Here is a 24,974-nt window from a genome sequence, read left to right as displayed (position 1 = left end):
TTCCCAAATAATTTATTTAGATCTTAAAGAAGGAAACTGTAGCTGCCATTATGATGCGCAGTGATGTTTTCTAATGACTGTAAGTCTTCAACTATACTAAGTCTTTCAATGCTTGGAATCTGCATCATATACTAGTTACTATGGTCATCTAATTAGTTACTGTGGTCATCTAATTAGTTACTATGGTCATCTAATTAGTTACTGTGGTCATCTAATTAGTTACTTTGGTCACTATAAGACAGTGGTTCTCAACCTTTTTTTTAGTGATGTACCCCCTGTGAACATGTTTTTAATTCAAGTACCCCCTAATCAGAGGAAAGCATTTTTGGTTGAAAAAAAGAGATAAAGAATTAAAATACAGCACTATGTCATCAGTTTCTGATTTATTAAATTGTATAAGAGTGCAAAATATTGCTCATTTGTAGTGGTCTTTCTTGAGCTATTTGGAAAAAAAGATATAAAAATAACTAAAAACGTGTTGAAAAATAAACAAGTGATTCGATTATAAATAAAGATTTCTACAAGTAATCATCAACTTAAAGTGCCCTCTTTGGGGATTGTAATAGAGATCCATCTGGATTCATGAACTTAATTCTAAACATTTCTTCACCAAAAAATAAATTTTCAACATCAATATTTATGGAACATGTCCACAAAAAATCCAGCTGTCAACATTGAATATTGCATTTTTGGTTTCTTTTCACAGTTTCTGAACTTACATTCATATTTTGTTTAAGTATTATTCAATAAATATATTTATAAAGGATTTTTGAATCGTTGCTATTTTTAGAATATTTTTTAAAAACCTCACGTACCCCTTGGCATACCTTCAAGTACCCCCAGGGGTACGCGTACCCCCATTTGAGAACCACTGCTATAAGCTATCTCAGCTTGTAGGTGGGTTTTTTTTTTACCCTTCACGTTCATATTTCACTATGTTTGTTGCATTTTGGTTATGTTTCAGTTGATTGTAAAATATGTTGTCAATATTCAGTGTTTTATCCTTCATAGTTAATATTGGAAATCCCACATTCTTTATTTTCATGTACATGCTGGGTGTCTCATTCAGTAAAAAAATGTCAAATTCCATTCCATTTTTTAAGGCCGTCTGTCATAACATTTTTAGCTTTCAATCAATATTGTGAGGTTTTGTATTCCATCCATCCATTTCCTACCTCTTATTCCCTTTGGGGTTGCGGGGGGCGCTGGTGCCTGTCTCAGTTACAATCGGGCGGAAGGCGGAGTACACCCTGGACATGTCGCCACCTCATCGCAGGGCCAACACAGATAGACAGACAACATTCACACTCACATTCACACACTAGGGCCAATTTAGTGTTGCCAATCAACCTATCCCCAGGTGCATGTCTTGGGAAGTGGGAGGAACCCGGAGTACCCGGAGGGAACCCACGCAGTCACGGGGAGAACATGCAAACTCCACACAGAAAGATCCCAAGCCCGGGATGGAACCCAGGACTAGTGTAGGAGTCTTTATTTATAATTGAATCACTTGTTTATTTTTCAACAAGTTTTTAGTTGTTTTTATATATTTTTTTCCAAATATTTCAAGAAAGACCACTACAAATGAGCAATGTTTTGCAGTGTTATACGATTTATTAAATCAGATACTGATGACATAGTGCTGTATTTTACTGTTTTGCTCTGATTAGGGGGTACTTGAATTAAAAAAATCTTCACAGGGGGTACATCACTGAAAAAAGGTTGAGAATCACTGCTCTAAGATGTTCAGTATTTCTTGAAGTGCCTTTTTCAATGATACAAAGATTGAGAGTACATTTAATTTTTTTGTTTGTTTACTTTTTTTTTACTTACCCACATTTTAATAATAATAATAATGGATTAGATTTATATCGGGCTTTTCTATTGTTAGATACTCAAAGCGCTCACAGAGAAGTGGGAACCCATCAGGAGCTGTCACACCTGGTGGTGGTAAGCTACATCTGTAGCCACAGCTGCCCTGGGGTAGACTGGGGTAGTGTGAGCGGCACCGGGGGCAAGGGTGAAGTGTCCTGCCCAAGGACACAATGGCAGTGATTTTGGATGTCAATAGGTGGGAAGCGAACCTGCAACCCTCAGGTTTCTGGCACGGCCGCTCTACCCTCTACACAATGCCACCCCCTTATGTGGGATCTGATCTTTATGTGGGATGTCGTTGTGGCTTGTGCAGCCCTTTGAGACACTCGTGATTTAGGGCTATATAAGTAAACTTTGATTGACTGATTGATTGATTTTTGCCCTTCCAATCACAATACTATTGAGCAACAAGAGTTTACTGCGTTTGAAAGGGTTACTTGCATTATTATTATTACTATATTATTATATTAGTGCTTAAAATGGTGTCCAATAATGCTGACAATTATATTGTTTATTGGCAATAGTTTGTGGGTAGGATCTCATTGTTTGGAACTCCTACAAGGTTCTTTTGTTTTAATGACTTGTCTGAATGAGGTAAGCAGACCAATTTATTCTACAAATGGAGTAAGTACAAACAGAAGACTGTGCCCCACAAAGTCTGCAGCAGTCTCTCTAGATAGTTTTTGTTCACATGCCGTCGACCTCCTTGCTGCTTCTCCCTGGTGGAGTTGTTTGGGTGTTGTTCAATGAAAGCAAAAGTCAACCACGCCTGCTTTTGGCCATCTTCAAACTGGCACCTCTTCTCACCATCAACACCAAACAAGATGCTATGTGTGTGTATTTGCAAAGACAAAAACACAGTGTGTACTCTTGTTTTTTCCCTTAAATAGAACAAAGTAAAAAGACAGTGAAACTCCCAATGTGTGGAAAATATTCCCCTAACAACATCGTCCTGTAAAATCTGTTTTCGACAAAGGTTGTTCGCTGGTGAGTCGCGACAAAGGAAGCTACTGAGTGAAATGGTCGCTGAGTGTCATGGTTGCTCTTAAGTTGACATTTCGGCAGAATTGCATGGTATGCGTTCGACCCCAGAGAAAAAGTTATAAAAGGATCTAGACCAGGGGTCTCAAACTCAATTTACCTGGGGGCCACCGGATGCAGAAACTGGTTGAGGCTGGGCCGCAAGAAAAGATTTGTTAACAAAATCTAACATGCACTTGTTAATGAATTCACCATCTTTGAACGGCTTTCCCGCCCAAGCAACATACTTGACAACTCTCGCTATCATTCCGGGAAACGCCCGAATATCAATCCCCCTCCCGACAATCTCCTGGGGCAATCATTTCCCGATTTTCACCTGGACAACAACAGTAAGGGCGTGACGTGATGGTACTGTCTTTTGCGTTCTCTACGAACTGCCGTCTTGTCCACTTTTCCACCATACAATCAGTGTGCAGACCCACAGAAGCAACTGCAAGACATACTGTAGTTATTCAACAGCCATACAGGTCACACTGAGGGTGGCCGTATTAACAAGTTTAACACTGTTACAAATATGCACCACACTGTGAAGCCACACCAAACAAGATTGACAAACACATTTTGGGAGGACATCCGCACCGTAACACAACATAAACACAACAGAACAAATACCCAGAATTCAATGCAGCCCTAACTCTTCCGGGCTACAATAGGGGGCGGGATTGGGAGGGCCGGGGGTGTATATTGTAGCCCAGAAGAGTTAGGGCTGCATGGGATTCTGGGTATTTGTTCTGTTGTGTTTATGTTGTGTTACGGTGCGGATGTTCTCCCAAAATGTGTTTGTCATTCTTGTTTGGTGTGGCTTCACAGTGTGGCGCATATTTGTAACAGTGTTAAACTTGTTAATACGGCCAACCTTAGTGTGACCTGTGTGGCTGGTGATCAACTATGTCTTGCAGTCACTTGCTGCGTCTATCAAAGTCAAATACAACATGTGGCCAGTGTGACATGCTGTTAAAACATGTAATAGAGGACAGTGAAGACATTGCCACCACGGTGCCCCTTAATATTGTTGTCAGGGTGAAATTCTAAAGGATGATTACTTCTGTAGAGGCACTGTAAATTAGGGGTCTCTGGAAGGGTATACAAGAATGACACGGAAGAGCGCCATCCATATATAAACCGCGGGCCACACCAACATTACATTTGCACATCGTGGTGCGGGCCGCATAATAACGTCTCACGGACCGCAATTGGCCCGCGAGCCGCGTGTTGGGGAGACCCCTGATCTAGACAGAGGACACGGCAGAGCGACTACGCAAGAGCACAAATCAGTCCTAATGTAACACCGACATGGAAATAGGAGTTCAGAACATTCCGAGGGAAATTGTCCCATTCCATTACAAACAATAGTTACTAATAGGTTAACTTATTTCAGATACATTGATTTTTTTTTATTTTTTTTTTTAACTTTGCCACGAGAAACTTATATTCCAGTTATTCGACTTTGAGTCACGTTCCATTAGACTTTTCCTAACCGGACGTCGGAAATTTCCAACTTCCCATGTTTTTGGAATGCGGTACCCAACCCACTCACTCTCGCTTTCCCGCTACCAAATGCCGCACCTCTCTCACAAGAGTGCTTCCGACAGATTGCTTTTTGTACAGTTTAAAGTGTGTGTGTGTGTGTGTGTGTGTGTATATATGTGTTCTTGTATTTCTACCCTTCTTGAGACATCAACAGGGAAAAGTACCTTCCACCTATCCTATCTAAGTTAGGACATACATCATGGTCCCAATACAGAAAACCATTGCATCTAATAGAACAGGGGTCGGCAACCTTTACCACTCAAAGAGCCATTTTGACCCGTTTCACAAAATAAAGAAGAGAATGGGAGCCGCAACCATTCTCGCTAATATGTGCTTATGGTCACCCAGATAACAATAATAAGGGCGTGCTAAGAAGCCATTGCCTTTGACGCCTTTTACAACACGTACATACAACTTGCCAGCCCAGTACCATGTTGTACAGTATGTGGCTTTCGCTAATACACGTACACGACTGCAAGGCATATAGTCAACAGCCATAGAGGTTACACTGAAGGTTGTGATATAAACAACTTTAACACTCTTACTAATATGCGCCACACTGTGAACCCACACCAAACAAGAATGACAAACACATTTCGGGAGAACATCCTCACAGTAACACAACATAAACGCAAAATAACAATTACCCAGAATCCCATGCATCGATGACTATTCCAGGCTACATTTTACACCCCGCTAGCACCAAACCCCCCCACCCTCCCTCTCTTTGCCTCGGTTGAGGTGGGCGGGGTTGAGTGCGCAGGGGTGTATAATATAGCCTGGAACAGTCATAGATGCATGGGATTCTGGGTAATTGTTATGTTGTGTTACTGTGAGGATGTTCTCCCGAAATGTGTTTGTCATTCTTGTTTGGTGTGGGTTCACAGTGTGGCGCATATTAGTAAGAGTGTTAAAGTTGTTTATATCACAACCTTCAGTGTAACCTGTATGGCTGTTTACTATAAGCCTTGCAATCTCGTATGTGTGACGATAGAAGCAGCGAAATACATGCGTCCGGCCGGCACGCAGATAGTATGGTGTAAAGGCGGGCGATGACATGTTGTAGAGGACGTTAAAAGTAGAGCCATCATGGCACGCCGTTAATATTGTTGGCCGAGTGAAAATCGGAGAATGTTAACCCCGGGTGATGTCCGGGAGAGGCACCAAAATCCGGCGATTATGCAGCTGAGCCACATCAGAGTGGCCAAAGAGCCGCATGCGGCTTTGGAGCCGTGGGTTGCCGACCCCTGTAATAGAGAATGTCTAATTTGCACCTAAAAAATCCATCAAAATTAGGGTGGTCCCAAAAAATGAGGGATTTTTCAAATTGACTCAGTGCTCCCTCTCTAGTCAACATATATAATAACAAGTGTGTGTAAGAAATTGAAATCCGCCCCCCTTTGGCCAAATTTAATTAAAAAAAAGAAATAAATATGTATATAGAGACATACTGAAATAACCTGAAGTAAATAATGAAGATTAAAAACAATTACAATGAAAAAAATCCACAAAAAAATAAATAACTAAAATCAGTCTTTTTCTCACAATGTGTCGACTTTTTTCTTATAAAATTGGGAACAATTTCTCACATTCTTTTATGTTTCTTTAATATTGCAATATTTTCTTCATAAAATTATTACTTATTTAATGTAAAATTATTACTTTTTAATGCAAAATGGTGACATTCTGATAAAATTCTGATTTTTATCACAATATTGCACTTTTTTGTTGTTCTTGTAAAACAGTGCCTTTTTTTAAAGTAAAATTATGACTTTTGTCATTATTTTGCCAAGTAAAATTCAGATTATTACTATAATGTTGCCAATATGTAAGTTTTCTTATAAAATTGTAACTTTTGTCGAGTAAAGCTATGACTCTTCATAAAATTGCCAACATTTTAAGCTTTTCTTGTAACATTGCGACTGTTTTGAGTACAATTCCAACTTTTATCATAATATTGCACAAATGATCAGTTTTTCTTCTAAAATGTTGAGTAAAATGACGACTTTTATTATAATACTGCCCAAATTGTATGTTTTTCCTGTGTAATTGTGTCATTTTTCTTGTGAAATTCCATCTCATTTTTCACAAGTAGGTTTATTATATTTGCACAGTATGTTTATATTATTAATGTTGTATATACACATATTTATACAGTATATCTAGAAAGGGTTGTCCTAAGGAGGTTGGTATTTTTTGGAGGTCTCAAGAAGGTAACAAATTCAAAAGTTTTTGTGCGTGTGTGTGTGTGTGTGTGTGTGTGTGTGTGTGTGTGTGTGCGTGTGTGTTGGGCCATTTTCCCAGTGTTTGCAACACGGGGCGACAAGCTTCCCTCCATTTTGCCTGGACAAACATTTCCTGCTTGTAAACACCGGAGAGCCGGAGACACCGCAGCTTCCTGACGAGCTTTGGCACACGCACACGCACACTTTTGCATCAACACAATTTACCCCCTCATACTGGCTCATTTCTGCCAGCCGTGTCACACAGGCAGCAGCGATGGAACTCCTCCCGCCGCTATGTGACGGTCCAGCCTCCTACTTTCACACACACTCGCCACTGCCAAGTCCTCTGTAGCCTCACTGCTGAGAAGTGACGGCAGAGAGACAAGGAGGGGAGGGAGCGCAGAGGTCAGTTTGTGTTTGGAAAGGATTTGAGATTGGAGGCAAGAAAGCTGAGCAATGGTCTTGGCATCTTTCGCCGTGGAAAAGAACGTTGAACGTTTGCGTGTGCGCTTGTTCTCGGCGAGATTGTACTGCCTCGGCTTATGCAAAGTTTGGGTTTGAAATGTTGTTTGGTCCACTCAAATGTATAAAAGTTTGACTTGACCTCGTTATTGGGACTTGATTATACTTTGTCTCCCACAATAGTGTGTTGACCAAAATCTGTCCCCTTGAGAGCAGTGTTTTTCATCCTTTTTTGTGCCCAGGCACATTTTTTTGCGTTGAAAAAATGCAGAGGCACACCACCAGCAGGAATCATTAAAAAACGAAACTCAGTTGACAGTAAAAAGTTGTCGTCGCAATTTGTTGGATATGACTTTAAACCATGACCAAGCATGCATCGATGTAGCTCTTGTCTCAAAGTAGGTGTACTGTCACCACCTGTCACATCACGCCCTGACTTATTTGGACTTTTTGCTGTTTTCCTGTGTGTAGTGTTTTAGTTCTTGTCTTGCGCTCCTATTTTGGTGGCTTTTTCCTGTAGCAGTTTCATGTCTTCCTGCTTTGAGCGATATTTCCCTCATCTACTTTGTTTTAGCAATCAAGAGTATTTCAGTTGCTTTTTATCCTTTTTTGGATTTTTTTTTCATGTTTAGTGTTCAAACCCAGGTTCTGTGGACATGTATTACTGTTAGAACATGATTAAAAAGTCAACTTTGCAAAATAGGGGACCTTCAAACAACCTTTCTTTTCAATATCATAAGCAATTCAGTATCATAAGCAATTGATGGTCTGGTAGGATACATAGTGACTGACTTTACTCATGCATTTTTAGTAGTTCTGTAAAAAGAGTAATGTTTTAATCTGATTAATCACAATTTTGAATTTGGATTAATCATGATTAATTACAGTAAATTACTCACATCATTTAAATGAACCTTAAAAAAGAGAACAATATTTTGACACAAATGCAATTGTTTTGTCAGTATGTCATCCAGGAACATTTGTTAAATGTTTTACTTGAATGCTCATGATGTATTTACCCAACACGTGCTATAGCAGGGGTGTCAAACTCATTTTAGATCAGGGGCCACATGGAGAAAAATCTACTCCCAAATGGGCCGGACTGGTGAAATCATGGCACGATAACTTAAAAATAAACACAACTTCAGATTTTCTTTTTTTAAAAATAGAACATTCTGAAATTGTACAAATCATAATCATATATAATCATACACGCGGTTAATAGTATTCTATCCATATTTATATTTTCTGAAGAAAATATGTGATAATGTTCATCAGTCAAGTCATTGGTGTTTATTTTCACTCTGTCAAGATGAAACAAATAATATCAAAATCAAATTACAGGATGTTATTTATGTAGTTTGATCATTTTCCTCAACTGATGTACCAACATCATGCAGTTTATGTTGTACATATGTAGCATCATCTAGAAATATACAAATAATTGGTATTGCGACATCCAGTGGACACATTTAGAACAGCAGTTTATGTCATTCAAAAATTTCAGGTTAATTTTTATACTTAGCAAACTCATCCCGCATGCCGGTTAAACCTATTCGCGGGCCTGATCCGGCCCTCAGGCTGTACGTTTGACTCCCCTGTGCTATAGGTTCTATTTAAAGTCCCGTCAGGGTTTATCTTGAAGTGAAATTTGGCAGTGAGCACACCTCCTCACTCATCTAAGGTAAAGGAGCGTGTGCGCTCAAAATAAATAAAATGTGTGATTAATGTGCAACATTATCAATGCAGGGGCTTCACGGTGGCAGAGGAGTTAGTGCGTCTGCCTCACAATACGAAGGTCCTGAATAGTCTGGGGTTCAATCACGGGCTCGGGATCTTTCTGTGTGGAGTTAGCATGTTCTCCCCGTGAATGCGTGGGTTCTCTCCGGCTACTCAGTTTTGTTCTCCCTACTTTATTATTTGGTGACTCGAGTGACTGGCGTTTTGTCAGTGTTCCATTTGATGTACACCCCCCACCCGCCCTTTCTTCGTTGTTCCCTCTCTTTGTGTGTCAAGATGTTAAGAAGTTGTGAACAACAGTATGATTATCATACAAGCCCTGTTTCCATATGAGTTGGGAAATTGGGTTAGATGTAAATATAAACTGAATACAATGATTTGCAAATCATTTTCAACCCATATTCAGTTGAATATGCTACAAAGACAACATATTAAATGTTCAAACTGAAAAACATTTATTTTTTTGCAAATAATCATTAACTTTAGAATTTGATGCCAGTAACACGTGACAAAGAAGTTGGGAAAGGTGGCAATAAATACTGATAAAGTTGAGGAATGCTCATCAAACACTTATTTGGAACATCCCACAGGTGTGCAGGCTAATTGGGAACAGGTGGGTGCCATGACAGCTTCCCAAAAAATGCTCAGTCTTTCACAAGAAAGGATGGGGCGAGGTACACCCCTTCGTCCACAACTGCGTGAGCAAATAGTCATACAGTTTAAAAAGAATGTTTCTCAAAGTGCAATTGCAAGAAATTTATGGATTTCAACATGTACGGTCCATAATATCAACAAAAGGTTCAGAGAATCTGGCGAAATCACTCCACGTAAGCAGCATGGCCGGAAACCAACATTGAATGACCGTGACCTTCGATCCCTCGGACGGCATTGTATCAAAAATCGACGTCAATCTCTAAAGGATATCACCACATGGGCTCAGGAACACTTCAAGAAAACACTGTCACTAAATACAGTTTGTCGCTACATCCGTAAGTTCAAGTTCAAGCTCTACTATGCAAAGCGAAAGCCATTTATCAACAACATCCAGAAAAGCCACCGGCTTCTCTGGGCCCGAGATCATCTAAGATGGACTGATGCAAAGTGGAAAGGGGTTCTGTGGTCTGACGAGTCCACATTTCAAATGTGTTTCGGAAACTGTGGATATTTGTGTTCTCGGAAAGAAAGAGGAAAAGAACCATCCAGATTGTTATAGGTGCAAAATTCAAAAGCCAGCATCTGTGATGGTATGGGGGTGCATTAGTGCCCAAGGTATGGGTAACTTACACATCTGTGAAGGCACCATTAGTGCTGAAAGGTACATACAGGTTTTGGAGCAACATATACTGCCATTCAAGCAACATTATCATGGACGCCCCTGCTTATTTCAGCCAGACAATGCCACACCACTAGACTGGCCTGCCTGTAGTCCAGACCTGTATCCCATTGAAAATTTTGAAGCCTAAAATACGACAACAGAGACCCCGCACTGTTGAAGAACTTAAGCTGTACATCAAGCAAGAAAGGGAAAGAATTCCACCTGAAAAAGCTTCAAAAATGTGTCTCCTCAGTTTCCAAACATTTATTGAGTGTTGTTAAAAGAAAAGGTGATGCAACACAGTGGTGAACATGCCCTTTCCCAACTACTTTGGCACATGTTGTAGCCATGAAATTCTAAGTTAAATATTATTTGCAAAAAAATAAAGTTTATGAGTTTGAACATCAAATATATTGTCTTTGTATCATATTCAACTGAATATGGGTTGAAAATGATTTGCAAATCATTGTATTCCGTTTATATTTACATCGAACACAATTTCCCAACTAATATCTAAACGGGGTTTGTACATAACCCACATATGGCTTGACAAGGGCCTTCTAAAGAATGTTGACTGCCATTCTCTGAGTCTGGACCTCCTTCAGACAAGCACAATTGAATGTGTATTTGCAAGGAGCAGAGCAGAATGTTTAATCTTGACTCACACCATCCTCCCCTGTTGCTATTTCTCAGCATCTCTCCACTCTGAGCATCCTCACTCACGTCCTCGCACCACCTGATAGTCATCATTGGGTCGGTATTGATATTACATTTATTGCCAGCGGCGTTATTGCTGAATGGAGTATCATCAACGGGGTCCTCACACTAACACTCCTGTATCGAACTTGGACAAATATTATTACACATCCAATCAAATGTCTCATTGCACACGACCGCCGCAACATTTGTGAGTGTTTTCGATGAAAACCTTCAGAGTAGTGTACGCCCCGATGAAAATAAAGCTTTCTGGCAATCACGCACTCCTGCTATTGATCCCGTTATTATCGTTAAAGCCCCCTGCTGTGTGTGTGACCATGCCATCAGATTAGCATGGTAATATGAGCGATGATAAAGATCACAACCTGCTGCCACGCTGGACTAATTGGCATCTCCCGACAGGCCGCGCTCTGTAATTGCTTACTACTCAGGCGTTTCCCCGAACCGCTAACCATCTTTTTCTAACCTATTAGAGGGTAAAATCTCATTCATAATTGGGCTTTTTTGGCCTGGTGGAGACCAAAAGGAAATTGAGGCCATTAAGCAACCCACGGTGGAATGCACCAGCCATGAGTAAATATGGATTTTGGTCATCTTGGCTAGAGTGTGTGCTTCCTGGATGGACAGGTGGTTCCTCTCTGCCCTGGTGGTCTGCAGGCATCAAGGGGAGGGGGCTCTGTGGGTGGCACAAACACTTTTGCACTCACAATGCTCCTCTGGTTTTGGGTGTAATGACAGCCCCTCTGGAAGCACTCCAGTGTGTGTGTGTGTGTGTGTGTGTGTGTGTGTGTGTGTGTGTGTGTGTGTGTGTGTGTGTGTGTACACACACAAACACTGTCTTATGCCATCCACCAGAGAAGTCGTTTTCAAGCGGGCGACACGGCAGCGGCCATTTAGCCGATGCATTCACGCGAACACCACTGGGCGAGGTGTGTGTCGTTATTGGAAAGTCATTTGAAAAGCTGCCAATAGGTGTGACGGTGAGGATGCAAGCTTATTAAACATGGCACACAAAAAACACTAATGAGATAGCCTAATGACCTTGTTAATTAACTGTAACATATCGGATCCTTGAAAAATGAAGTGAGACGCTGTCCTTTGAACAATCCAATTGCATTGATAATGTCAAACACTAGAATGTTGCCGTTTATTCACAGCTATTACAGGAGCTTGCCGTGAATGTCTCCAGCGCAGTCTGTGGAAGTTGAGTCGAGGCAACTGGACTTGTCTTGTCTTTTTGAAGAACAGAATCCTAGAATCCTTTATTCAATTAAAGGTGAAACATGTTCAACCTCACAAGAAGGTTATATATATACTTTTTAAGTCCAGAGCTATTAAATAAGTGCCAATGTTGTCCGCAATAGAGGGGCCCTTCAACAAACAAATACCTTACAGTTTCCCTAAATAAACAAACATATGGTACGAGTTTTATGTCGCATTTCAACTCATCAGAGGCCCAGCTCACATCCTAACACCATGGCAAAATTTTTTTTTGTAATTTATCGTCACCAATGAGTCCGATTAGTGCTCATTTGGGCATTTTCCCTAGCACAAGGTCCGTCAAACTGCAGCCCCTGGATTTCACCAGAAATGGCCACTTTAAACCAAATTGTCTGATTACAGAGATCAGTGTTGGGGTCTTGTTGTACCACCTACTCTTGTATGTCCATTGAAAGCTGTTAAAGGCCTACTGAAACCCACTACTACCCACCACGCAGTCTGATAGTTTATATATCAATGATGAAATATTAAAATTGCAACACATGCCAATACGGCGTTTTTAGTTTACTAAATTACAATTTTAAATTTCACGGGAGTTTCGTCTTGAAAAAGTCGTGTAATGATGACGTGTCCGCAAGACGTCACAGGTTTTTAGGAAGTATGAGCGCTGCGCACACACACAGCTAAATGTCGTCTGCTTTAACGGCATAATTATACAGTTTTTTGGACATATGTGCTGAATCTTTTGCAATTTGTTCAATTAATATTGGAGAAGTCACAGTAGAAAGATGGAGTTTGGAAGCTTTAGCCTTTAGCCACACAAACACACGGTGATTCCTTGTTTAAAATTCACGGAGGTGAAACTTTCCTATGGATCAGAGCGCGGTCAAGAGAACATGGACCCCTACCACATGTCAACCAGCAGGTTTCGGTGAGAAAATTGTGGTTAAAAAGTCAGTTCTTACCGTAGAAAAGCTGAGCTTGTGCCGTCCATAAAGTTGCCGTCGACTCCCCTGAGACACTGCGCGTCAAGACACCCATGGACACACCCTTCCGACTATCAGGTACTATTAAACTCACTAGAACACTAGCAACACAATAGAAAGATAAGCGATTTCCCAGAATTAAACTAATAAATGTGTCTAAAAACATCAGAATCCGTCTCAATGCAATCGCCTTTTTTTTTTCTAGTCCGTCGCTATCAATATCCTCAAACACAAATCTTTCAGCCTCGCTCAAATTAATGGAGAAATTGTCGTTTTCTCGGTCCGAATAGCACTTTTTGTTGGAGGCTCCCATTAAAAACAATGTGAATATGTGAGGAGCCATCAAACATGTGACGTTATCGTCTGTGACTTCCGATAGAGGCAGGGCATTTCTCTTAGTACCGAAAGTTGCGAACTTTATCGTGGATGTTCTCTACTAAATCCTTTCAGCAAAAATATGGCAATGTCGCCAAATGATCAAGTATGACACATAGAATGGACCTGCTATCGCCGTTTAAATAAGAACATCTCATTACAGTAGGCCTTTAAACACAGGTTAGGAGAAATTCCTGTCCAAAATCTTTAGTAAGGGCACTTTTTGGAACCCCTAAAATACCTACATTTTCATTTATCTCTACCTTCATCCATCCATTTTCTACCGCTTATTCCCTTCGGGGTTGCGGGGGGCGCTGGAGCCTATCTCAGCTACAATCGGGCGGAAGGCGGTACTTCAGAAAATACATTTATTGGTGCTTTTATATAAAAGAGCTTTCTAATGTGTTGAATTGTCTGTTTTGACACGGCACGACTCTTTATCTCATATATTATGGCAATAAATGAGTATTCCTGCGCAGCAGGGCATAACGTCTTGCAAAAGAGCTGCATTAGTAAATGCAACGAGATGCTTGTGAGAGATAATGCGAGGTTGTAACATGCAGAAACCTAAATGAATTTGACCATATATTACGGCTCTAACAATAAAATGATTGTCAGGCTCGTAAATGTGTTGGCAAAGTGCGTAGAATGGATTAAACGCACTGAGGCTGATGATTATGATAATCTTGCACTTGTACAGTTACAATAAGTACAAGTGAGACAAAATGTGCAAAGGGGCTACTATCATTTTGTAGATATTATCTCCATTATACTGTAGGTGACTGCATTATATCCGGTCATTTTTAATGTTCCAAGTGGTGATTAGCATTCATTATGGCGAGAGGTCCTAGTCATGATATTACATGTCAAGGTTAGGTGCATGAGCAAGCGCACTCTGAGCTTTGACTGGATTATTTGGAGTCAGTCTTCTTATTTCTATTATGCAAAGTGATAGTCAGCTGGAGTAACTGGATGAATGAGGTACGACATGTCCAGGTTGGGTTCCCATGCATGCGCTTAAACGCCAGCAAGCCCACTGTGGGCTCGAACTTCTGGTTCATTTTGTGTCATTCAAGTTGTTTGGACAGTGGAACCACCATTTACAAACCTTGTTAGTTCTTGAACAGGGTTCATGAATTGATAAGTTTGTATACCGAAGCACATTTCACCATAAGCAACAATGTAAATACAGTATCTGTGTCTTATTGCCCAGTGCAGATAATATATATAAACTTTTTTTTTTTTGTTTTAACTTAGTAGGTGTAGCTTAAAAACCCGTGCGGGTTACAGTACGGAAAATACCTTACATGCGGCACACCAGTCATGCTAAAACGCCGCGGTTTTATCCGATTTGCCAGTGGTTCTCAAATGGGGGTACCCGTACCCTTGGGGGTACTTGAAGGTATGCCAAAGGGTACGTGAGATTTTTTTTAAATATTCTAAAAATAGCAACAATTCAAAAAGCCTTTAGAAATATATTTATTGAATAATACTTCAACAAAATATGAATGCAAGTTCATAAACTGTGAAAAGAAATGCAACAATGCAATATTCAGTGTTGACAACTAGATTTTTTGTGGACATGTTCCATAAATATTGATGTTAAAGATTTATTTTTTTGTGAAGAAATGTTTAGAATTAAGTTCATGAATCCAGATGGATCTCTATTACAATCCCCAAAGAGGGCACTTTAAGTCGATGATTACTTCTATGTGTAGAAATCTTTATTTATAATTGAATCACTTGTTTATTTTTCAACAAGTTTTTAGTTATTTTTATATCTTTTTTTCCAAATAGCTCAAGAAAGACCACTACAAATGAGGAATATTTTGCACTGTCATACTCTTTAATGAGGGCTTCACGGTGGAAGAGGGGTTAGTGCGTTTACCTCACAATACGAAGGTCCTGAGTAGTCTGGGGTTCAATCCCGGGCTCGGGATCTTTCTGTGTGGAGTTTGCATGTCCTCCGGGTACTCCGGCTTCCTCCCACTTCCAAAGACATGCACCTGGGGATAGGTTGATTGGCAACACTAAATTAGCCCTAGTGTGTGAATGTGACTGTGAATCAATCAATCAATCAATCAATGTTTATTTATATAGCCCCAAATCACAAATGTCTCAAAGGACTGCACAAATCATTACGACTACAACATCCTCGGAAGAACCCACAAAAGGGCAAGGAAAACTCACACCCAGTGGGCAGGGAGAATTCACAATGTTGTCTGTCTATCTGTGTTGGCCCTGCGATGAGGTGGCGACTTGTCCAGGGTGTACCCCGCCTTCCGCCCGATTGTAGCTGAGATAGGCACCAGCGCCCCCCGCGACACCAAAGGGAATAAGCGGTAGAAAATAGATGGATGGATTGATACAATTTAATAAATCAGAAACTGATGACATTGTTATGTTCAGAGGGAAGGAGGCGACAACCAGGACAGAACTGCGGTTTTTCAAGGTTTATTTTAAACCTTTGATGAATACGTGTATGTAAAATTAATAATGTAAATGTTACCAAGGGTTGTTGTCTGTGAGTGTTGGTTGTAATCTTTCGTCGAATCACGAGGGGCAAGACGAAGAAGCAGTTCGTGGACAGGCAATGGATTGTGGGGAGGAGCGAGGCAGCGTTGTCTGGGTCCGTGCAGGGAGGTCGTGGATCGAGGGGGGCAGTCAGGAATCCGGTTGGATGTTGAAGGACAAGGCTCGATCACGGAAGGCAGGGGAGTCACTGTGAATACACAAAGGGACATGAACTAGGGATACACAGAGAGAGAGCAGAGCAAAGGCGAGGAAATCACGGGGAAGGGAATGCCAGACGTGAAGCTTACGGGAAGGTTAGCGACGTTCTGGCAAAGGTTCCTCAGGTCTGCTGGTCTTTATGCCGCTCCCTTTCATCAAGTTCAGGTGTGTCGATTATTGATTGACTACAGGCTCGTTGCTGTGCGGGCGTGCTGCGCTCAGCACGAGTGGGGACGTGTTTGAGTGCGCCGTCAACGGAGGCGCGTCTTGGCGCGCTGTCAGGAGGAAACGCGGGTTCGACTCTGCGTCATGACAGACATAGTGCTGTATTTTACTTCTTTATCTCTTTTTTTCAACCAAAAATGCTTTGCTCTTATTAGACGGTGCTTGAATTAAAAACATGTTCACAGGGGCTACATCACTGAAAAAAGCTTGCGAACCACTGCCATATGCCAGCGACTCGCTTGACGTCATGCAAGGCCGGGACTCTACCTCCAGAAAAAGTTGATCAAACCACAGATTGTATAACCCTGAGGTTCTTTGAGGTTCTGCTTTCTATAAAGAGCTTTGTAGTCGAAGTTCACCGACAAGGTGTGAGATGAGAGCGAGATTGAGAAAGAGAGAGACGCGAGCCTCCAGAGTGAAGATGTGACAGACGTTGGAGCCTAAAGCGCACACACACACCTTGCCAAAACTTCGTGTTCCCAAAAAAAAAAAAGCCAGTCCCCAAGCTCTGTGGTCCTCATCTTCTCCCTCCCAGTTTCCACTCTTGGGTCATTCCACCGTCCCCTCCTCCACTGCTCTGCATTCCTCACACCACACTTGTCTCTTTCAATCCCTATTATCCTCTTCCCTCCTTTCTCCACTTTAGAACCTGACAGAGCTATCATTACCCAGCCACCTTTGTACAGCCTGTTATTTTCCATTTGCTTGAACACTCGATTGTACCCCAGAGTGGCTCGGCAAGTGTGGTCCACTCCTTAAGCCCCCTTCTCTCTCTATCTCCTGCCTTGAATCTCTTTCTATAGTTGTGTTGTTGTTTTTTTTGTCACTTCCATGGCCGCTTATGCAAATCCAACCCCCACTTCTCTCCAAGCTGTCTACCCATAATCCAGTGGATGGCTTCATTTTCTGGGCGCTGCACACACCAACACATACACTATTAGGAATACCATGCTATCTTGCATGAACATTCACACCGGCTGGCACATGCGGTATACTCACATACGCGCTAAGCTGTAGTCGGGGCCATAGCAAGTTGAAAAGCAGCAGGCTGTCGCCAGCAGCAATGCAACGCTCAGTTGGGTAAACACTGGCATAATCTAAATCTCTCTCTGATGTGCCAGCTAGAGTATTTCCCCCCACCCCACTTCTCTTCAAAGGCCTCGCAAGGAAGTCAAGACAAGGGTAACGCGATAAGAACTCTCTCTCTCTCTTCAGCTCCTATCCTTTCCTTCAACCCACTCTCACGCTGACCTCCTTCTCCTTCCTTTTATCTCTCCTCCGCACACAAATATATATATATATATATATATATATATATATATATATATATATATATATATATATATATATATATATATATATATATATATATATATATATATATATATATATCGCTATCTCCTAATGCCCTTTATGCATACTGTCATAACTCACCCAACCGCGTACATTCAAATGTCAATGACTCACTCTATTGTACTCTGATAAGCACGAGGAATGGCGGCATAGATCAAACTATGGCAGGGCTACCTAATGGAGGTAAAGGGAGACGATTCAGTGATTGAATTATCAAGCAAGAGCTTCTTGTCCGACGGAGGGGGGGGAAAGCCCTTTTTTTTCCGCTGCTAATGTGCTTTTTTTTTTTCCAAGCCCGGCACAATGGCAGCCTGTGTTAGCGCTAAAGTGCTCACAGAGTTTTGTTGGGCTGCGGCTTATGGGGCCACCAAGAGCTATCTTGGCACCATCTGTATGGGGCCACACGTAACTCTTCTGCTCAGAAAACTGCTGCCCACAAAAGAGGAGGGGGGGGGATTCTCAAAACCTACACCCCTACTCTGTTGCATGTGCTGTTAATTTTGGTTACAAATGGACCACATGGTGGCACTGTTCAACCCCCAAAATGTACCTCAAATTTCTCACAGGGATCAATGGACTCCGAAAAAACATCAGTGTACCTTCAGGGTGTTTAGCGGAATCGCCACAAAATTTGGTGCACACCTCTCCCGTCCAAAGGCAAAACCCAGTAACTCAATTTTGGTCAAAACTGAGCTGTTAATAATTTTGGAGTTCCTAGGTGATATGCTTTACATTAGTGTATGCGATATTGTAATTTGTTCCGTAAGTAAGCTGTTACACGCATGGCAGGACCTAGCAACTACCACATAACCGCGTAGATACAACAGAAAAACCTAGTATCTCAAGGGACCAATCAAAGCTTCTTTGTCAGTAGCCTTATTGTCTTTAATGAGACATTTGCACGAATGGGGGCCGACGGTCAACCTGATTATGTGATATTATGGCACGAGGGGATATTTGGAAGATTGGCCCAGGACGTTGCAAGCACCTTCATTAAATGTATTGTTCTTGATTCTTCCCCTTGCATACTCTTTTGGGCAGATAACTGTGGAGGTCAAAATGAAAATTGGACGCTGTACACGGCTCTTGCCCAATGAGCAAACGCAGAATGGGGCCCACCCGAGATTGTGATAAAATATCTGGAGAAAGGGCACACGTTCATAAGAGCAGATTCAATCCATGGCTCAATCGGCAAGAAAATGAAAGCTCAAGAAAAAATCAAGATAGATTGGTTTTCCTTTGTTTTCTCAAAATCAGCTAGAAGTGAGTTACTAGGTTTTGCCTTTGGACGGGAGACCTTTGGAGGACTAACTGTTACGTGTACAGGAGGAGGACACGGCACAGACAAGGAGGAATGGCGTTTTGCTTTATTTATTTATATATATGCACAATATATATAAATAATTAAATCAAATGTGTGATAAATCCAAACCGTGTATGCTGTGCGACTATGTGTGGAAATTAACTGCTGAGTGTTACAGGGAGTGTTGAGGAACTCCAAGGAGGGGGGGGGCAAGGGAGCGTTCGGATGTTCGTGAGCTGGCAGGAAGTCAGGGGCTATAACGAGGCGCAGAAGTTCGAGATCCAAGAGAAAGTCCGGGAAGCAGAGGGAACACAAGGAGACGAGACGCACTGCTCGTAACGCGGGAATGGAGGGAGACTGCTGGATTGACAAGAAAACATGATACAAATCAACATGGAGGGCAAAGAAAGGGAGTATGCATAGAGCTGGACAGGTTTGGCTTACTGTACAGGACAGGTAGCTACGTTCTTGCCCGCAACGCAGGTTTGCACTGGCTTAAGAAGCCCAGGAAGCTCATCAATGACAGGTGTGTTGATTACTTATTGACTGCAGCTGTGCACTGGCGCAGCTGATGCAGGAGTGGCGCACGCAGGTGCGCTCTTGGAGGTGCAAACAGCAGAGTGCACATTGGAATGCCCCCGGGCCGTGACACTAACTAGCAAATGTTTGTAAAAGACTGGAGTAAAAGCATTGTTGGACACTATCAAGCAAAGAGTCTGCCACGTGGTAGTTTGGACTTTATTTTCCTGTGTTTTGTATTGGTGACAGGTGACCTACAGGCACTTCCGTCTTTACATCTGAGGGGTCCACAAATTAAGCATTAATCGGTGAAAGACAATGTTGGACTTTTGTGGTTGGTTTGCAGTTGATTTCTTTTTACTAATATTAGTCTCGTCTAAAATTAATTCCTGCAATTTTTTAATGGTGTGAAGTATATTTTGTCTCATTATTTAATGTCCATGTTGTTCAGCAATGTTTGCAAGCGAGATCCAGATTCAGTATATGCTGTTGAGCATAGAGCAAGATATAGTCACTTAGTTTATTAATATTATTAAGGATATGTTGTTGATGCTAACAAATATCATCAAAGACGCTATAATGTGGTCATCCATGTCGAATAAAGCACTTGGCTTTCCTGCACTACAACAAGCGTTTAGTTTCTGTTAGTAAAAGCGGCATAGCTCAGTTGGTAGAGTGGCCGTGTCAGCAACTTGAGGGTTGCAGGTTCGATTCCCGCTTCCGCCATCCTAGTCACTGCCGTTGTGTCCTTGGGCAAGACACTTTACCCACCTGCTCCCAGTGCCACCCACACTGGTTTAAATGTAACTTAGATATTGGGTGTCACTATGTAAAGCGCTTTGAGTCACTTGAGAAAAGCGCTATATAAATATAATTCACTTCACTTCACAACGAAAATACGGTGAATTGGACCAACAATCACAATATTTTTTACTAGGACTTAATTATATTTGCACAACCACGTCTGCGTAGTTATATTTAAGCATAGCAACCACAAAAAACACTAACTAATGCGATCTCTCGTCATTTTTTTGCGTTTAGTTCTGTTTTCTAGCACTACTAATATAGTAGGTAATAAACCCGATTGCATCACTGAAAGTTTTTCGGACAAATCAAATATTGTAGCATTTTACAAAGCGATCGCTGCAGACACAAGCACGGTCCGATTGTATTCCACAAGATGATAAAAGTGATATTTTTAAGAGTCATTTTCTTTGACACACTTTAGTTTTTTCCTTGACTTTATTACCTTTGTGAACCACTTCTATGAAAGCTCTCTCCTATCTCTCTATTTGAACGACTGGAACACCCAAGAACAGAACAGCAATACGACATTTTCTGTTCAAACTCTAAACTCACTCTTACTTGTTTAAATGCTAAACTTAAGCTCCTTGACCATTGTGTCAATTAAACTGCAAAGAAGAAAAACGGATGTGACGTCATATGCAACCCAGCAATGATTTTCTGCTCTGGGGCTCTCAATTTGGTGCTACTTCCTGTTGGACCCCTTGCTTTGTCACTTTCTGGTTAGTTTCCTGCAAGCGCACCTGTTTTCTATTTCTAATCAAGTCTGTTTAGGTTAACCTGTTTTTCCTTTGCCAGCGCTGGATTATTGCCTTTTTGTCAGTGTGCATAAGTTACTCTGCAGCCGCACTAGTCTTTTGTTTCGGCTGTTTTATCTAAAGAATTTAATTCTTTGGTCTGCAAGTCGCCTTCTGTTTCTGCAACCTGGGGTCACAGCGTCAGCCAACATTGCCCACCATGACACTTATGTTATTGATTATTTTTCAAATGTTTATACAACTTTAAAGATACGCTGTATGTGCTGTACTATGTATGCACGTATTTGTTCCAAAGTATTTGGAGCACAAACCATAGGGGGCGGCATACATGTGGAAAACCTGTCCTAATTTTACCATTCGACTTGGTAAATCCAAGTGGAGCAAATCCAGCATTCGGTCTGCGTTTTGTTTTGGAAAAGGTCCTTTGCGTGGTATTTTTATCTTCTGTGTTCTGCATTTAGGTACTATACTTTAGCTGTGAATAGGTTTACGCGACATAAGCAATATACGATACAATTTGGTCTATGATAGAGCTTTTAATACTATCATTATATGCTGATAATGAAACGTCGTAGCTGTTTCCCGCATATTTGACAGCAAATGTAGGTGTCCTGAACCCAATGTAGCGGTTAACATCCCTCCACAGTGCAAAGCCTTGCCTCCTTGCCGGCAAATTAACTATGTTTCCTGAAAAAAGAGGAATAGCTAAACACGCTGTACCACACACTGTAAGAGGATATGCTACCTGCTAAGCTTGAATCTAAATCAATGAGGGCAGGCCAATACAAATATCGACACTAACAACAAAAAGCATAAAATCAGTTTATGGTTGATACTACAGTGGTTAGATTGCAATTTTTGATGATGACAAAATCTTTATAGTTTTTGTTATTGTTTACAGGAAATAAGTTCCTGAACACAGGAGGAATTAAATCCTCAAAGGATTTAAATCACAGCCAATAGTTGTCAATTTAAATATTAAATTATGTTTTTCTCTAATTTTAATTGTGATAAAACATAGACATATTTCAATGATTTAGAAAATTTGAAGTATCAGCATTGGCATGACCAATACTGCCCCTGTAACTACTTGGTATTAGAGTCATACCCAAATTTGTAGTATCACCCAAAACCAATGTTAAGTATAGAAACAACAGAAACATATGTACGTTTTAACAGAGGTGATAGAGAATAGAAACTGTCATGTCTGGACTATGGTGCGGTTTGTTTTCCCGTGGTGCAAATTGACTGGACCGGACATGGCCTGAAGGTAATGACAACTTTTAAGCTTAACTCAAAAAAAGGAACAAACAAAAGGCGCTCACAACGGAGGTGCAAAACTTGGCTAAGAAAACAAAAACTATAACTATCATGTAAAATATGGACATAAAACAAAACTTGCAAACTACGGCATGAATAATGAAAACTTACTTGAAACGAGAAAAGAGTATAAAAAAGCGCAGCATGGATAACAAGGGTGTGTAGAGGCTGAGTAGAAGGTGATGTCGCCAGGCTAACTGCCTGGCAACTACAGGCTTAAATTGGTGCAGTAATGACAGGTGCGTGAGTCCAGACAAATCAGGAGCATGAGTCGTGAACAAATAAAAGGTGAAAACTGATGGGTTGGCATGGTGACAAAACAAATAAGAGTGCCCAATGAATCCAAAACAAAACAGAACTTGACCACAAAACATGACAGAAACATGTTACAGTAAAAAGTAAACATATATTAACCGTATATTAGCAGGTAGATTTATAATAGTTTTGACAAAACAATAGTAGATGGAAATTATGTAATCTATTACCACATACGTCAGCAGCTAAATTAAAAGCCTAGGTAACCCGTTAAAATGGTTCAATTAGCCTGTACTTACCAAATAATAGATTATGATAAATATATCGTTATCACAGGAGGCTGAAATATACATGTATATATATACTGTATATAACAATATAGATTTCAGGCCATATTGCCCAGTGATGCCCAAATAGACCAAGGCACTAGATACAAAAAAGCAGGGCAAATTGGTAATGACCTTTTTGCACAGCCCAGATAATACTAGGTACTATTTGGACATCTGGTCAGCTTATGCTCCAGAAATGCCGCAAACCACCTCAAAACACCCAAATATAGACAGGCATGCAGAAATATAGTCCAAAGTCTCCACTTTGTTGCTGCACCGTGTTGTCTTACTTCCCTTCGTTCTACTTTATTGTGTTAGTTAGTAGTGTGTGTCAGTCCAAAGGATGCCTTCAATGCAGTGTGGTTTTCATAGATTTCTAACTCCAACCAAGCCGAAAAAACTGCATAATTCTGGTATACTTAAAATCTGCGGAAGGAAACTCAAATAAACAGTACTGCTTGTTGAAAAGTTATTATTGTAGTTGTGTAGTTTGCCACATTAAGTGACTTTGTTTTTGGACTTTTGGTATCACACCACTTATGCTTTAGCAACTATTTAATTACAGCACAGTATATAATCTCAAGGGTCAATACTATAGAATTGAAACTTGGATATGCTTATAGGAAAACTGCACTTTTTTTGGAATTTTGCCATCGTTTTCCAATCATTATGAAAGACATGACGGAATTCATCCGTTCATGACACCCCAAAATATAAAGAAAACACAGTTTTAAAAAATATATATTTTTACTTTTATCTACAAAAAAACATGTGAAATACATAAGAAATGATGAATGAATGAACACTATTATATTTTATTGAAGATTCTTGTTGGTAAAGACAGCGATGAGGAGAAGAGCTACGTGGACGCCACCTTCAAACTCTAAATTCATTAGTGTTTCTCACCTTTTTTTTTATCAAGCAAGCAGCTGGTAGAATTCTTTGTTCGGGCACTCAATTACGCTGGCAAACAGACGACTTTGTTACACACAATGTTGGCCATACGATAACAGAGATGATATACGAAAGTTTTCATCTTTACCCCCTGCGATGATTTAGCGACTTGTCCAGGGTGTACCCCGCCCTCCGCCCGATTGTAGCTGAGAAAGGCACCAGCGCCCGCCGCGACCCCAAAGGGAATAAGCGGTAGAAAATGGATAGATGGATGGATTCATCTTTACCCATCTTTGATGGTTATGTAGAAAAATAGCAACGCAACTGGAAAAAGTAAACCAACATTCACAGAAGCTAAAAAAAATCTCTGCAATTCTTGTGTTGTTTTTACACACAAACCGTCGACAGACGTGAGACTGAGGAATTCCAAGGTGGTTGACGTTGACTGATCAGCCACTGTCAAGATAAAATCTAACTGATAAGCACACACACACACATACACACTCGAGACATATTGGCAAAAACACAAATTCCGGACATGTGCTGACTGTAATACCTTATGTTTTTTTTTATGTTTTTACAATCCTGACTTTTAAAACACAAAAACTAAATATTTTACACTTAACATTCAATATAATGAATGATCACATATTCATACTTTCCAGCATTGTAGACTGCCAACACATTTCACTTCTATGAAATTCAAAATGTTTGTTTTTGAAATAAAAATTCAAGGCCCTTCTATTCCTTAGTCGGTAGTAGGGTTGTACGGTAGACCAGTATTAGTATAGCACCGTGATACCAATGAATCATACCACCTCTGAAAAGTACTTAATGTAAAGTATCAAACAACAGAATAATATGTAATTATTACACTTTAACAGAAGTGTCGACAGAACATGTTAAGAGAAAAAATACCGTATTTTTCGGAGTATAAGTAGCTCCAAAGTATACGTCGCACTGGCTGAAAATGCATAATAAAGAAGCAAAAAAA

At 40.7% G+C, this 24,974-nt stretch overlaps 1 protein-coding gene and 1 long non-coding RNA gene across 4 annotated transcripts in view; one reads left to right on the top strand and one right to left on the bottom strand.

Annotated features, from left to right (window-relative positions):
• Positions 1-24,974, top strand: part of raraa (retinoic acid receptor, alpha a) — a 397,302-nt gene that overhangs the window by 193,345 nt on the left and 178,983 nt on the right. The gene's annotated exons all lie outside the window — the stretch shown is intronic.
• LOC133558076 (uncharacterized) overlaps positions 1-24,974 on the bottom strand; it is a 50,883-nt gene that overhangs the window by 14,067 nt on the left and 11,842 nt on the right. Inside the window, exons 2-4 of the long non-coding RNA XR_009807894.1 lie at positions 16,310-16,522; positions 15,678-16,209; positions 15,376-15,493 (exon numbers count right to left, since the gene is read on the bottom strand). This is a non-coding gene — a long non-coding RNA (uncharacterized LOC133558076). The remainder of the gene's footprint in view (positions 1-15,375; positions 15,494-15,677; positions 16,210-16,309; positions 16,523-24,974) is intronic.

The sequence above is a fragment of the Nerophis ophidion genome, linkage group LG08 (genome assembly GCF_033978795.1).
Source record: "Nerophis ophidion isolate RoL-2023_Sa linkage group LG08, RoL_Noph_v1.0, whole genome shotgun sequence".
Lineage (NCBI taxonomy): Eukaryota > Metazoa > Chordata > Actinopteri > Syngnathiformes > Syngnathidae > Nerophis > Nerophis ophidion.
This window is presented reverse-complemented; position numbering and strand designations above follow the sequence as displayed.